Consider the following 13782-nt stretch of genomic DNA (forward strand, 5'->3'; position numbering starts at 1 on the left):
AGTCACCATCTGCAGTGATTTTGGAGCCCAAAAAATAAAGTCTGACACTGTTTCCACTGTTTCCCCATCTATTTCCCATGAAGTGATGGGACCAGATGCCATGATCTTCGTTTTCTGAATGTTGAGCTTTAAGCCAACTTTTTCACTCTCCTCTTTCACTTTCATCAAGAGGCTTTTTAGTTCCTCTTCACTTTCTGCCATAAGGGTGGTGTCATCTGCATATCTGAGGTTACTGATATTTCTCCCGGCAATCTTGATTCCAGCTTGTGCTTCTTCCAGTCCAGCATTCCTCATGATGTACTCTGCATAGAAGTTAAATAAGCAGGGTGACAATATACAGCTTTGACATACTCCTTTTACTATTTGGTACCAGTCTGTTGTTCCATGTCCAGTTCTAACTGTTGCTTCCTGATCTGCATACAGATTTCTCAAGAGTCAGGTCAGATGGTCTGGTATTCCCATCTCTCTCAGAATTTTCCACAGTTTCTTGTGATCCACACAGTCAAAGGCTTTGGCATAGTCAATAAAGCAGAAGTAGATGTTTTTCTGGAACTCTCTTCCCTTTTTGATGATCCAGCGGATGTTGGCAATTTGATCTCTGGTTCCTCTGCCTTTTCTAAAACCAGCTTGAACATCTGGAAGTTCACGGTTCACATATTGCTGACGCCTGGCTTAGAGAATTTTGAGCATTACTTTACTAGCGTGTGAGATGAGTGCAATTGTGCAGTAGTTTGAGCATTCTTTGGCATTGCCTTTCTTTGGGATTGGAATGAAAACTGACCTTTTCCAGTCCTGTAGCCACTGCTGAGTTTTCCAAATTTGCTATGAAAAAATAATGTTGAATATCTCATTAATAATTTTTGTATTGATTATATGTTGAAATAGTTCACCTGTTTCTTTTTACTTTACTTTTTGAAAATATAGCTACTTGAAAGTTTAAAATTGTACATGTTTCTCATATTTCTGCCAGACAGTGCTGCTTTAGAACCTTTAACCCTGGGACATGTGCTTTCTCCTTGGACATGTAGGTCATTGAGGACATTTGATTCCAATTGAAAGCAGTTTCATCAAAATTAAAAGTCTGCTCCAGTGTCTCATGCTCTTGGATTGAAAGAATTAATATTGTTAAGAATGGCCGTACTAGCCAAAGCAATCTGCAGATTTAATGTGATTCCCTATCAAGTTATCCATGACATTTTTCACAGAACTAGAACAAATAATTTCAAAATTTACATGAAACCATAAAAGACCCAGACTTGCCAAAGCAATCCTGAGGAAAAGAAAGCCATATGTTTATATCTGAAGTCAAGGTGAATATGTCATGGAGGCAGTGTATATGTCTATGTGTGTTTAGAGGGATGGGGGTGTGTCTTTCTGAAGAGTAGTTTAGTGGAAAAGGATCAGACTTGGATTATTTTTCACCAATTGCATGTGACCAGAGACAAATTACGTTTTATCTTTTTATAAATATGTATTTATTTACTTATTTGGCTTGGCCAGGTCTTAAATGCTGCACGTGGTATCTTTGGTCTTTGTTGCTGCACACCAGATCTTCAGTTGCAACATGCAAACTCTCAGTTGTAGTATGTGGGATCTAGTTCCCAGACTAGGGATTAAACCCCGGGCCCCCTGCATTGGGAGCGCAGAGTTTTAGCCACTGGACCACCAGGGAAGTCCCCACCTTTTTCCTTCATTTCTACTTACTCACTTGTTAAGGATTATAATACTTACTTTGACCACGCAATTATTAAAAACACTCTGCTGTGATAAACTACATTAACGTTAAATTCAAACTATGTGAGTAATGTATGAAAATGATCTGAAAACGTTCAATAGGTAGAGTCTATGCAGATTTACAGTTCAGTTAAATTTGGTGGGGTTTAAAACTTTTCTGTCTGCATTTAGAAACGTAGGCTGTAAGTATGGTTATGGTCTGGAATATTTGCCAGATTGGGGCCGAGAGTTCTGGCCTTGTGCTGCCCTCCTGTGCTGTTTAAACAGCTCAGCAGGTCAGTTACATTCCTGCTTCATGAATGCTCTGCGGGGGAATTCTTATTACTTACCCTCTTCTGTCCTCATGTGGCAACAGAGGGCCTAACTATTCTGGATGTTTCTGTTTCTCTGGTGAAGGAAGCCAGATGGAAAACCACTCTGAAACATTTAGGTCAGAAAATCAAATCCCAAGTTAAGGAAAAAGGCAACAAATTGCAAATTGCATTAGATATAGAGATGTAATTGGTTCACTGATACAGGAAGATCTTAAGCAGATTACTGAGGTTCGGAGAAAAATACCATTATGACAACGTCAGAAAAGGCTTTTTGTCAAGAACAGAAACACAACTCAATGTCCTTTTATTATGCTAAGAATTTACAATAAAGCGATGGTTTTCTAAGCAGAACATTAGCCGGGTGAAATATGAGATTCGCAAGCACAGCTCATTCAGTGCTAATTCTCTTAGCACAGCCTCCAAAAGCGATTCCTTTCCAAGAGGTTTAAGGTAATTTATCAACATGACAATTCTCTGGAAAGTTAAGAAAACACACTGAAGGAATGATAGAATGTGAAACCATACAGAGAAACAAGCAGAGGTGGTCAGTGGGTGGCACCTTCTTTACATGCTTAGCTCCCTATCTGCCGGTGCCCAGGCCCCATCCCAGGCCTGCTGCCACACTGGCCTCCTGCTATTAGAACCTAGCCACTCTCTGTTTAGATGAGGTATATGCGTGCATATTTTGTTCATGTGGGTATACAGCACGCAGGGACATTACACGACTTACCTTTTAGTCCACTCCTGCCAGGCTTTCATATCCTCCACTTGGCCAGAACTATTCTTATCAAGATCACCAATGACCTTCATGACCAAATCCAATGGTCAGTTTTCAGTCCTCATCTTACTTGACTTACCAGCAACATTTGAACCATTTGATCTCTCTCGTCCTTGAAACATTTTGTTTTACTTGGCTTCTGAGTCACCTCTCTCTTGGCTCTCCTCCACTCCATCAGTGGCTCCTTTATATTCTCTTGTTTAGAGACTTCCCATTGTTTTGATTTCTAAAGGTTGTAATGCTCAGGCCTCTTCTCTATCTAAACTCACTCCCTTCATGATCTTATTTAGTCCCAAGGCTTTAATATGATCTAAATGCTGAAAATTTCCAAATTTGTTTCTCCAACACAAACCTCTCTCGCCTGACTTCCAGACTCATATATACAACTGCTTACTCAATGTTTCCACTTAGATGCCCATGTCTGTCTCACACTTAGCACACTCGAAGCAAAATTTGTTCCTCCCTCAGTCAACCCCACTTCAGTATATGGCCAAACCTTCTTCAGTTGCTTAGGCCAAAAAGCCTTGGGGTCATTACGGACCCTTCTTTCCCATACACTCTACATTTTCAATCATTTGGCAAAGTTTGCTGGCTATATCTTTAAAAACATATCTGTCCATTGACAGATGAATGGATAAAGAAGTTGTGATACATACACACAATGGAATATTACTCAGCTATAAAAAGGAACATATTTGAATCAGTTCCAAAGAGGTAGATGAACCTAGACCCTATTATACAGAGTGAAGTAAGTCAGAAAGAGAAACACAAATATCATATATTAACGCATATATATAGAATCTAAAAAGATGGTACTGACCATCCTATTTGCAGGGCAGCAAAGGAGACAAAGACATAAAGGACAGACTTTTGGACATAGTGGTGGAAGGAGCGGGGGAGTGATTTGAGAGAATAGCATGGAAACATATACATCACCATATGTTAAACAGCCAGTAGGAATTTGCTGTATGACGAAGGAAACCCAAAGCCAGTGCTCTGTCACAAACTAGAGGGGTGAGATAGGAAGGGAGGAGGGTGGGTGGCTCAAGGTGGGTGGGGGTGGGGTGAGGATCTATGTATACCTATGGCAGATTCATGTTGATATATGGCAGAAACAATATTTTACAATATTGTAAAATAATTATCCTCCAACTAAAAATAAGATAAAAATTTTAAAACCCAAATATCATAACTCTACACTTTTTTCCACATACATTGCTACCACCCTGGTCTGAATCAGCACGACCTCTTTGGATTACTGCAATGGTCTCCCTACTTCTCTCAGGCTTCTTTGAAGAACTTTCCACACAGCAAAGTGATCAAAATTAGCCAAAGTCAAATCAAAACTCCCCACTCAAAGATGGCTTACCTCAATTGGAATAATATTGAAAGTCTTTATCATATCTTGTAAAGTATACATGATCCAGGGCTCTAGTTTCTTTCTGATCTCATCTCCTACCTCCCAGCCCCTACATACTCTAACCTGCAAGTCCCTTTATCGTTCTTTAGCATCCCAGGCATATTCCTCGGGGCTCTTGGATTTGCTATTTCGTCTGCCTGGAACACAGAAAATTATGTAGTCCATGCCCTCATTTCATTGAGGTCTCTGTTCAAATGTCATTTAATCAGAGAGTCCTTCCTAATATAGCACCTGTCTCCATTACTCTCTGCACCCTCAATGACACCAGTTGAGCACCTTTAATGGCATGACACGCTATGCTTACTTATTTGTGTATCGTCTGCCTTCCACACTTGAGTATTAACTCCATTCCATTAAGCAGGACTTTGGCTGTCTTTGTTTTCTGCTATGTCCCCAGAGGGTCTGGCATCTGGTAAGAGCTCATTAAAAATTTAATGAATGAAGGAATGAACAAATATTCATGTGAACAGTTATTCAGAGAGTGGTCAGGAACAGAAAATGAGCACTTTCCAGTATTTTTTTAGCTGTAAGTTTGTGCAAACTGAAGACTGAGATGGTCATTGAGAGGTTTTCTCCTTCATATCTTCTCAATGAATGTAGTAGAAAATGGTGAGTTGGTGGTGAATATGTTTTTTGTTCCAAATTCCATATTCTACTCATGAAAGTTGTCCATTTATGTTTCAATCATGGAAATTAAGGTCGTGAAACCAGAGTTTGCTATTTCCCCTTCTTATGAAATCAGCAATACTGAATTTTCTTACTATATTTTACTTAAAAATGAGAATTTTTTCTCTAATTAAAAATACCTCATGAATTTTTTTTTTCTCTAAAGTCTGACCTCGCTCAGTTTTAAACCTTTTTTGAGTCGTTTCTTTCAAAGATGCTATTTTTCTTTTTAGAAATTCGAATCTCCTTTTCTCCAGAACCTTCTATTGATGAACAGTAGGTAGACTAAGCCAATGAAACTTCAGTGATAAAATTTACAAACTCACTAAGTCATTGCATCATCTACAAGGGTCAGCACAGTGGACTCTGGACTCAGCTTCCGAAGGGCAGGCACACTGGTCCTAGCGCCTTGCCTGCACCTTTCTGTGGCTTCGGAACACTCAGTCTTCTTAATCTCGGGGCCTCATCTGCAAGAGAGGATAATGGCATTTGTCTTGCCATGGTGGTCTTATGAGGGTCAAATGTGATGAAATCAAAGAAGCTGCTTTCAAATATGTAAAGTATTAATCAGGGATGTCTTGGGTTCTACTAATAGAAACCAGTAACAAACTAGCTTGGAGCAAAATGGAATTGTTTTACAAACACAGGCTGTCCCACGGAACTGAAATCCATGTAGTTGGACCTCCCGAGTTGCAGGATCCAGAAACTGGGGAGTTTAGGGTGCTCAGTGTTATTTGTCTCTCTAAAACCCGGGGTCTCAGGACCTCCCTGGTGAGCCAGTGGCTAAGACTATGCATTGCTAATGCAAAGGAGCCCGGGGTTCAACCCTTGGTCAGGGAGCCCACATGCCACAACTAAAGATCCCTCATGCCGCAATGAAGACCCAGTACAGCCAAATGAATAAATAAATAAATGTGAAAACCTACAGTCTCTCTCCTCCTCCTCTCTTTGAATGTCCCTTTCTTTCTTCTGACACTGCAAGCAATCTTTATCTCCATCTCCATCACATATGGGCCAAAGATAGCTTTCTTAAAACTGCTCTTTCAATTCCGAATCTGTATTACCTTATGCATCTCTAACTTACAGTTTACTAACTGAAGTTTTTGAGACCTGGTTTCGAATTTCCAGGAGAGAGGATTTGGTCTGCCAAGTTCAAATCAGATAGCTACCAACTATCCCCTCTCTGGTCATCTTCAAGAAGCAAATGGGAGCAATGTCATATAATCCTTTAGCAGAAAAGGCTAAGGGAACAAACTCTCTGAGAAGGTTGTGTGGGGCAGTGAAGAAAAGAGTGTTGCACAGGTCAACTGTGATGAAAAATATGGAGAACATTCCACATATACTTTTTCCCATACTTCTGAAAACTTTATGTGGGATCTGACCTGGTCATATGATTACTTTTGGCATATTTGTAAATACAGACAGGTCTCAGAGAGTCCTGCCAACCACACCATACCTTTACATTACGTGTCAGATTCATGTCTCCAATATTATCTCTGTTACCCATTTTTGTGTGGGGCGGGGATTATAATGCCTGTTTTTAAAAACTAACTATAATTATTTGGTTGAATCCCCATGGCTGCGTGATGGTTTTCTCTAGTTGCCGAGCGTGGGCTCTAGGCGTGCGGGCTTCAGTAGTCGCAGCACGTAGGGTCAGTGGTTGTGGCGCATGGTCCTAGTTGCTCCCAGGCCTGTGGGATCTTCCTAGACCAGGGATTGAACCCATGTCCCCTGCATTGGCAGGCAGATTCTTAACCACTGGACCACCAGGGAAGTCCCTTTGTTACCCTCTTAAGGAACATAACCTCTTATTCTTTTTTCCCTCAAGGATATAGTTCATTTCAATATATATACTGACTGTAACAAATCAAATTCTCAATCTTCCCTATTCTTTATCTCCCAGACTTTCCCATTTGTATTAGTTGTTGTTGTTGTTCAATCGCTAAGTCATGTCTGACTTTTTGAGACCCATGCACCACACCACACCAGGTTTCCCTGTCCTTCACTGTCTTCTGGAGTTTGCTCAAACTCATATCCATTGAATCAGTGATACTATCCAACCATTCCATCCTCTGTCACCCCCCTTCTCTTTCTGCCCTCCTGTATTAGTTAAGATTGACTATAAAATGTTATAACAAATCGACCCAAACTAACATGGTTCGACAAAGTAGAAATTCGCTTTCTTCTCTTGGGTCAAGTCATTGATGGTGGCTCTATCATCTTTAATGTGTGGCTTCCAAGGTTGCAGTGATATTCACCTTAACAGTCCATGGGAGTGGGGAGAGAGAAGCGGAAGGGGAGGGGTCATGTGATAGGTTTTATACACTAGGCTGGAAGACACATATCACTTTTTCCTACATTCTGCTGGAAAATACCTATCATTAGACCACATCCAACTACAAAGGAGGGTGGGAAATTTAACGTAGCTGGGCAGCTGTATGCCTGGTTACAATTCTGATACTGAGGAAGAAGGTGAGAATGGAATTTGGTGGACAGCAAGCCATTTCTGCTGCATCCTCCCTTTGTGCTACTTCTCTTATTTAATGGCACCATTCTCTCAATTACCCTTAAAGTCATCCCCCATTTCTCCATCTTTCACCAGCCCTTGTATCTGTTCTGACTACCTAAGCAAACCCACATTCATTCCTTGTTTACCATTCCTTCCTCTGCGCCACAGCTTAAGGCCCTTGTATCTCTTGCTTAGGCTGCCCAGGTGGCACTAGTGGTAAAGAATCCACCTGCCAGTGCAGGAGATGCAAGAGACGCGGGTTCAGTCCCTGGGTTAGGAAGATCCCCTGGAGGAGGGCATGGCAGCCCACTTCAATATTCTTGCCTGCAGAATCCCAGAACAGAAGAGCCTCGTGGGCTACAGCCCATAGGGTCACAAAGAGCTGTACACGACTGAAGCGACTTGGCACACACACAGCTCTTGCTTGGGCAACTGCAATCAGCCTTGAAAGTCACCTCCCTATGTCAGTGCCTCCATGCTCATCACAACCACCCTAGACTCTGCTGTCAGATGCCATTTCTGAACCCAAACATCTGACTGTCCAAGACAGCTTGGGGCCCTTTAATTTTTTTAATTAATAAAAAAACATGTATTGATTTGCCTGCACCAAATCAATTAGTTGTGGCACAAGAGATCTTTCAGTTGTGGTATACAAACTGTTAGTTGTGGCATTTGGGGTCTAGTTCCCTGACCAGGGATTGAACCTGGGCCCCTTGCATTGGGAGCACATAGTCCTATATTGTTTTAATTAATTCTTATTAGAGGTACTTCCTTGGTGGTCCTTGGGCTAAGACTCCATGCTCCCAGTGCAGAGGGCCCGGGTTCAATCTCTGGTCAGAGAACTAGATCCTGAGGATTCCAACTAAAGATCAAAGATTCCCTAGTATCACAACTGAGACCCTGCGCAGCCAAATAAATAACTTAAAAAATTTTATTGGTGTATAGTTGCTTTACAATGTTGTCTTCAACTGTACAGCAAACTGAATCAGCTACATATATATATATATATCCCCTCTTTTTTGGATTTCCTTCCCATTTAGGTCACCACAGAACACTGAGTAGGGTTCCTGAAGCTATAGGTAGGTTCTCATTAGTTACCTATTTTATACATGGTATCAATAGTGTATATATGTCAATCCCACCCCTCCACCCCCTTGTTAGTTTGTTCTCTACATCTGTGTCTCCATTTCTGGACTCCACATTATGCAGCTTGGGTCCCTTAACTGTTACCTCCACTCCTGGTCAAGGCGGTGATCACTGCATACAAAGTATCTGCAGCTATGCCTTTGTCACTCAGTAGCTCACACCAGACAGCCTCCTGTTCTCTGTTCCAAGCCCTTTTTCTCTGGTCTCGTGGCTCATGCTTCTACCCTATTGCCTCACATTTGTGCTCTGTGCAAAACTCAGTTCCCTTTCGATTAAGGCCATAATGGGATTGTCCACCCACCTTTCATTTGGCTCCGTCCCTAGACTCTGTTTCTCAGAGCACAGGCTTGTTCTTGGTCAGGAGACATGTTTGAACAGTGATCATGTTATTCTCTTCACCAAAAGCTCCTTTGCTTACTGAATAAAGCAGACTTTTTCACTAGCATGTCACCCCCATGCCTGTCACTGTCTGATCCCAACCCCCAATTACCACCCCTGCCAATACATCTTTATAATTTTTATGGTCTCTCTGGAGTCCTCAAAGCATTTCTCCAAGGGCACTTTCTCATTCTTCAAGATCTGACTCATATCACCTCCTTGACAGCTTCCTCTTTCTCTCTCCTTTGTACTCCATCTTTGAACACAGTTCTTCCATATTCTGCTTTCTATCTATGGAGACGGTGGTCTCCTTATCTAAGACGAAAGTGTTAGTCGCTCAGTTGTGTCTGACTCTTTGCAGCCCCATGGACAGTAGCCCTCCAGGATTCTCTGTCCTTGGGATTCTCCAAGGAAGAATACTGGAGTGGGTAGCCATCCCTTCTCCAAGGGATCTTCCTGACCCAGAAATTGAACCCCAATCCCCTGCATTGCAGGCAGATTCTTTACCATCTGAGCCACCAGGGAAGCCCTCTAGGATGAATACTCCCTAAAAGGCAAGAATTGTGACTTCCTCATCCTTTCATTCTCCACACTGCTGAGAATACCACCTTGGGGAATACCTTACCCATGGTGAGAGGACATCATTCCAGTGCTTAGAACCTCCTACTGCTTCAGTGGCCTCTCCTGTCATTCAGTCATGGATTAAAACCCTGCATAGGCCTACCTCGCTTTGTTTGAGCAGATGTTGCTGCTGTTACTCCCTCCTCTCTCCCCTTTGTTCCTTGAAGACAAAATCACACTTCAGAACTTTTGTGTTTGCTGTTCCTCTCCATCCTCCATTAAAAAAAAAAAAAATTAAGTCTTTTGAATTTGTTACAATATTGCTTCTATGTTTTAGTGTTTTGTTGTTTATTTTTTTTTGGTCAGGAGGCATGTAGGATCTTAGCTCTCCCACAACGATGGAACCCCCACCCCCTGCATTGGAAGGAGAAGTCTTAACCACTGGACCACCAGGGAAGTCCTCTGCTGTTCCCTTTATGGGGACACTACATGGCTGCTCTCTCTGGAGTCCTCAGAGCATCTCTCCAAGGGCACTCTCTCCATGAAGCCTTCCTGGACCACACTAGTCACACTGGAACCTCACAACACTCTCTTTCCCCCTCCTCTTGTTATTCTCCATAGCATGTATCATTTCCTTCCGCGGTATGTTTATTTCACCCATGTATCACTGTGTATTTTCTGTCTCCTCTCCCCCTACTAGAGTGTAAGCCGTCATCCTAGTGTAAATCTGCTTGTTTACCTCTGTATTCCCAGAGTCTCGGATATCAAGGCACTCAGTAAATATTTGTAGAAAGAAAGAATAAGCTAATTAATAGAAAATGCTCAGTAAGTATTTATTAAATTGAATTAAAAGGGTCAGAAACAGACTGTGAAATTTCCAAACTCTAAAAATGTGTCGGTTTAGGAGCATAGTGAAATTGAGCGAGCGTCGCCTCACCGTAAACATCCTCGAGGAAGGATTAAAATCGTGTGCTCGAGGTGGGAGGGGCAATGGGGCCAGGAAGCGTGCGCCTTCGCAGAAGTTTTGGGGGCTGCCTGACTTCCCCCCTGCGAGGAACTGCACCTGGGAGGCGAGCTTGCTGAGCCGCCCCGCCGGGACATTCGGCTACCACACAGGTGTTTTCCTTTAAGTAATTTTGGTCTTCGTCTCTCTCCTAAGCTGTTAAAGGACACACACAAATCTTGGGTGGCTTATGAGCCACTTCTCAGCTCTAAGGAGAAGACTACCAAGAGTGAAACTGACAACAAAAACATCACCCAGGACGAGATTCTGGGGCTTGGGGGCAGCCGAACCCCCTTTATCAGAGCAGCGCGAGTGTAACTTTCTGTCTTCTCCCAGGCTCCGCCTTTAGGCTGTTTATTGGAAATTCTTCTCCCGGGCTCAGTTTTTAAAGCCGCCGCCTACTGTCCACAGGAGGATGGCGCTCACAGCTCCGGGTTCTCTTCCCTCGGGGACTCCGTCGTATTTTTTTCACGCTTCGTCGCTACTACAGCGCACGCCTGCCCTCTCACTATTTGCCCCGCAGTTCTACGGTGCCTTGACTGTAAACAAAACACTTTAGATCATAGCAAGGTCGGAGTAAGCACAGCCTTTCTGCTGGCAGCCAGACGTCTTAAGGTGGCGTCACCGTGACTCGTTTGGTTTTCAAGATTAACAAAGCGACAAAATGGTGGTCCTACATACTAGTTAAAGAAATATTCAGGGTGCGTAGGGGATGAAAAATCCATTTTTAACTTTTCTGGAAGATATTAATTCCACGAATAAAATCCAACATCTGTGGCAAGGTGTAATACTCTAGGATGTCTCCATTTACATAGATATGGTAGCTGTGTACTTATGCATCTGAATTTATGCTCATATAGAATACAGAATTTTGGTGTAGTCCAACAACTGTGTAAAGATTTCAACAACAATAATCTATAATTTCAGGAGTAGGGTATAAATTATGGTATTGAGACCTACCCTAATTTTTCTTTCCCTCTTCTCCATCTTCTCCAATTCAGTAAGTTAAGTGGGGGCATTCGACCTAAAATAAAAGAAAGAAAGAAGATGAGACCTTTTACTTAGATGCCAGGTGAAATATTTTCTCTCCATCAGGTAGGAAGTCCGGCCTTTGAAAGCACTGCCTCTCTTGCTGCTCTCTGGGTCTCACCCTGCCCTTTTGGAATCTGCATTTTAGTCATATTAAGTGCAAGGTCATACCAAAGGCCAGTGACAGTCGTATTTAAATATCAGGGACCACAGGCCACATCAAGAAAACAGCTGCAAGCAGCCCAGAGCATGAGAAGGAGCCATTTTGAATCATTTATAGGAGAGGAGGACCTGCAGACTATAGACAGGAGAATCACTCTGGGTGATACCCAGAGAAACCTCTCTTGAGTCTCAGTTTCCTCACTGGTTAAAAGACAAGGTTGAACCACAGGGTTTCCAAGGTTCCTCCTAACTCCTACATTCTGGAGTGTCTGAAGCAAGGCAGGCACACAAAGTGGGCAAATACTATGTGGGTTAAGAAAACAAGTTAAATGTCAAACTCACCTGTAGCATAAATGCCTAAGAAAACTGTAGTGCACAATTGCTGTTGGGCACTGTTAGAACCGGAGATTACTTTCCAGTAAAATGTGTAACTTTGTTCCAGAACAAAAGGAGGATAGGGAGGGCAGTTAAAGACCCTTTGTTTCAGATGTAACAGCCTGTGCATCCTGTTTTAACTTCCATCACCTTGCTCAGGAGCACACTGTTAGGTAAATTTCAAGTTGCAAAAGGGAGCAGAGAAATGCCGAAATACTGGGTTGACCAAAAAGCTCGTTTGGGCTTTTCCGTAGGATCTCCTGGAAAAATCCGAACGAACTTTCTGACCAACCGAACAATCTCAGACGTGAGGACACGGTTGTGGTTGCTTTAGAAATCACTTCGCAACCCGGACTTTCCGATTCCTTTCACTCCTAGAAGACCCGCCGCCCTTTAAAAGCGTCACTCACTTGCATCTGAATGGTGTTCTGGGTGGGTTCCAAGAAGCTGAGTTTGGTAGGAGAGAAGGGTGGAGGAAGGAAGAAGCTGTTGTGTTTGGCGGCTGGACTCAGGTAGAGGAAACTGCTACAACCCGGCAAAGAATTGAAAAATACAAAGAGGAGACGAGTTCCCACACGCAGCCCGCGTCAGTGATCTGTACTTGGGAGGCAAGAACCTGGCCAGGGGTTTAACCTCGTTTTTTCTTTCTTTTTTTTTTTTTTTAAACTAAAAGTGTCTGAGACAGCTACAAAGTTTATTAGGGGCTTGAGAGACCAGTTGACTTTTTGATCTTGCAATCCTTTCTTATTTTTTATTGAGGGAGACCTTGGGTTCAGAATACATGATTAAGACTGCATCTATTCAAGGGTAATTTGTAGAAAGACGTCCTCCTAGGCTTCTCCCCTAAGCCCCTAGCCTCCCCTAGAAATAGCAAAGACTTCTAGGTTAAGGGTGAACTAACCACTGCTCACCCCCAGCTTAAGGCACCCAGGCCGAGGGGCTCCCCGCCTCCCCCGCCGTGTGAGCGATTGGGGGCCCCCGGGGGAGAGCCCAGCTAGGGGGCCCAGCTCCCACACTGCATCCCCCCATCCCCCGCTCGGCGAGTGCGGGGAAAACAAGATCGCCAGCCATGGGTACCACCACTGGCGGCCGAGCACCTTGGAGCTCTCCCCGGCTTTCCCGAGCGAGGAGCCGGGGAGGTGCGCAGCGCCCGGGATCGGAACACCCGCCGGCCGGCACCGCTGCCCAGGCCCCTCCCCGGCTCCCCGGCCGTTTGGCGAGCTTGTTTGTCTTATTTGTAATTTCTCCTAGGCCAGCCGGAGCAGGTCTGCTGGCAAGACGTGCGCCTCCCGCAGTCACGCGACCAGCCCCGGGTCCCGGCCGCGCGCTCGGCGGCGGCGGTGGCGGCGGCGGCGCGCCCGGGAGGCGGGGAGGCGCGGCGGGGCCACCTTAAGGCCGCGCTCGCCAGCCTCGGCGGGGCGGCTCCCGGCGCCGCGACCAATGATCTCCTCCTCTGTTTAAATAGACTCGCGGTGTCAATCATCTTCTCCTTCGTCAGCCTCCCTTCCACCGCCATATTGGGCAACTCCAAAAAGGGGGCTCGTCTTTTCGGGGGTGTTTTTTTTTCTTCCTCCCCGCTTTCCTCTGGGCTCACTCTCTCGCCGCTCCGCGACTCCGCGACGCCCGCAAGGTTTGGAGAGGGCGCTCGGGCGGCGGGACCCGCGGGCTCGCGGCGGCCGGGACTCGGAGCGGCTCTGCCCCCTCCTG

General features: G+C 44.3%; 1 long non-coding RNA gene across 1 annotated transcript; it reads right to left on the reverse strand.

The window, feature by feature from the left end:
• Positions 1 to 9992: 9992 nt before the first annotated feature.
• On the reverse strand, positions 9993 to 12479 carry LOC105002173. Its single transcript, XR_826923.1, has 3 exons — positions 11710 to 12479; positions 11470 to 11533; positions 9993 to 11048 (listed from the first exon to the last, which is right to left on the reverse strand). It is a non-coding gene; the product is annotated as an uncharacterized LOC105002173 (long non-coding RNA).
• Between the last annotated feature and the right edge of the window lie 1303 nt (positions 12480 to 13782).

The sequence above is a fragment of the Bison bison genome, unplaced genomic scaffold (genome assembly GCF_000754665.1).
Source record: "Bison bison bison isolate TAMUID 2011002044 unplaced genomic scaffold, Bison_UMD1.0 scf7180017864390, whole genome shotgun sequence".
In the NCBI taxonomy this organism is placed as follows: domain Eukaryota; kingdom Metazoa; phylum Chordata; class Mammalia; order Artiodactyla; family Bovidae; genus Bison; species Bison bison.